This window comes from Miniopterus schreibersii, assembly GCF_964146895.1.
Source record: "Miniopterus schreibersii genome assembly, chromosome: 1".
NCBI classification, from domain to species: domain Eukaryota; kingdom Metazoa; phylum Chordata; class Mammalia; order Chiroptera; family Miniopteridae; genus Miniopterus; species Miniopterus schreibersii.
Window position 1 is genome coordinate 111143371 of NC_138101.1, and position 2703 is coordinate 111146073.

At 41.7% G+C, this 2703-nt stretch overlaps 1 pseudogene across 1 annotated transcript; it reads left to right on the forward strand.

Annotated features, from left to right (window-relative positions):
- The first annotated feature begins 1265 nt into the window (after positions 1-1265).
- Positions 1266-1841, forward strand: LOC308558988 (large ribosomal subunit protein uL6 pseudogene; annotated as a pseudogene). The gene has a single exon. The product of its transcript is annotated as a large ribosomal subunit protein uL6 pseudogene (transcript).
- The last annotated feature ends 862 nt before the right edge of the window (positions 1842-2703 follow it).

A 2703-nucleotide genomic window follows, 5' to 3' on the forward strand; every position in this document is an offset into this window, starting at 1 on the left:
AGTGGCTACAATTACCTTAACTTGCTATAGCCTCTGCCTTAGGCAAATGGTGATTCAGTAACTCTCTGGAGTAGGGACACAAACTCATGAACAATCTTTCATTAATCATTGTGCCAAAGATGCAGAGAAGCAGGTTAAAATCTTAAAAAGGAAGATTGATAGTCACATGATTTTCTACTTTTTTTTACCTTTTAGATATAATCTAAGATTTTTCCCTCCCCTTAAATATCTGGAAAAGATCTTTAAAGGCTCCAAAACCTAAGTTACAAAACTAGGTGTCCTATATGACAGAAAAGAGAAGCGAAGGGTCTCTGTCTGCATTTTCCGACAGTGCGTTCACAGTCACACTAACACAGCCATTTAGGTTCCAGAATACTCAAAGCTGTGTTTGCAAGCTTGCTCCTCATAGGATGGGGTCACATCAGATGACCCTAGTGTCTGTCAACTAAGCCCTCTGCCATCATTCAATAGGGCGTGAAGTCAGTGAATTGTCTTCAGCTCCCTCCAACTTTCCATGGGATCCCCATCTCTCTTACAAGGCAGCTCTTCCCAGGACACACAGGCCTCTCTTGTTCTGTCCTTCATTTTATCTTAACCTGTGCTTAGGCAGTTATCTGGATGGAAGGACCTGGAGAACTAACCCCTCTTAGGTTAAAATGATTGACAGCTGCCCATCTCATTGATGGATTCTAAGCTTGTAGAATAGTAAGGAACCATCCAGCCTGGGTCCCTTGTCACTCAGAGAAGGAAGCAGGCCCAGAGGAATGAAGTGACATGCTAAGTAATGATGGACATGAGATAAGAACCCAGACTCCTACCTTTGACTCCTTACCTCTCCCCTTCCCTCTTAGCACCCATAGCTCTGAATAGTATATATACTTTTCCATGGGACAAACTCGTCTCTGATTCTCTGATAGTGAGATTGTGGACATCAGCAGAGTGACCAAAGCAGCCCTTCCTAGTGCCACCCAAATAAAATCACACTTGTTTGTAAACCCAAACTTGAGCATAGACCCTGGTAAGAAAAGGGCACAGACATGCTCTGCCTAGTTCTCACTCAGACCCTGGCTGAGAAAGAACTCCAGCTCAGCATTTCCCACCTTCCTTTCCTAGCTATTGTCCAGGCACCCTGACTGGATGCATACTACCAAACTGAGTCGATTCCATTAATCAACATTATCAATGCTAATACTGGGTTGTTTGAGGGGCCTGTGGGGCTTACTTTTAAAATAGTAATGAAGCTCTTTGTCACAGCTGCTGCGAGGATGAAGACCATTCTCAACAATCAGACTGTTGACATTCCAGAAAATGTGGACATCACTCTGAAGGGATGTACAGTTGTGAAGGGCCCCAGGGGCACCCTGCAGAGGGACTTGGATCACATCAATGTAGAATTCAGTCTCCTTGGAAAGAAAAAGAAGAGGCTCTGGGCTGACAAACTGTGGGAAAATAGAAAGGAACTGGCTACCGTTTGCACCATCTACTGTCATGTACAGAACATGATCAAGGGTGTTACACTGGGCTTCCATTATAAGATGAAGTATGTGTACATTCACTTCCCCATCAATTTCATTATTCAGGAGAATGGTTCTCCTGATGAAATCAGAACTCTATTGGGTGAAAAATATATCCACAGGGTTCAGATGAGGTCAGACATTGCTTGTTCAGTATCTCAAGCCTAGAAAGAGGAGTTGATTCTTGAAGGGAGCAACATGGAATTTGTATCAAATTCAGCTGCTTTGATTCAGCAAGTCAGAACAGTTAAAAACAAGGATATCAGAAAAATTTTAGATGGTATTTATGTTTCTGAAAAAGGAACAGTTGAGCAGGCTGACGAATAAGATCCAAGTCGTTTGGCTTAGATCTTATTCATCAAGCTAAACAACAAGATGCCTGATGATTCCTCAGGCTTACTTGTGATATTTTAAAGATACAATAAAAGCCATGTATTGATTTAGGGGGAAAAATCAATAATGAAGTCCTAGAGAACCCTTATATCTCTAAGGCTATGCCCAACCTTGGGAAGTCCACCAGAATTGCATGCGTAAGAAACAAAAACCAGATTGGCTCCTGAATACTTTAGGAATATCAAGACTCAAAAATCACATTTATTTGTTATGTGCAGACATTGATCTAAGTATTGAAGAAAGGGGTCTGAGTCATGGCTCACAGTTTCAATGAATTGAGGAGCAAAGGAGAGAGAAATTGATTTACTGCATATATTAAATATAGGCACATTTGCCCAGCTGGGCATGGCTCAGCGGTTGAGCATCGACCTAGGATCCAGGCGATCAGGGTTCGATTCCTGGTCAGGGCACATGCCCAGGTTGCGGGCTCGATCCCCAGTTGGGGGCGTGCAGGAGGCAGCTGATCAATGACTCTCTCATCATTGATGTTTCTATCTCTCTCTCCCTCTCCTTTCCTCTCTCTGAAATCAATAAAGATATATTTAAATATATATATATATAGGCACATTCATTCAAATAGTTTTATGCCAAAATCAATTTTGGATGATATTTTAAGTTTTAACCAATTGCTTTCACATCCTGTAGATATAGTTAATGGGATGTTACTCTCCATCCTGGCATATATTTCATTGTCAAAGTCTTCTTCAGAACGGTTAACAGTGTTCATTGGTTTCATGAGTACATTTGTTCACCTTTTTCATTATTTGAATGGGTGAGGTCAATTTGTCTTCCTCGG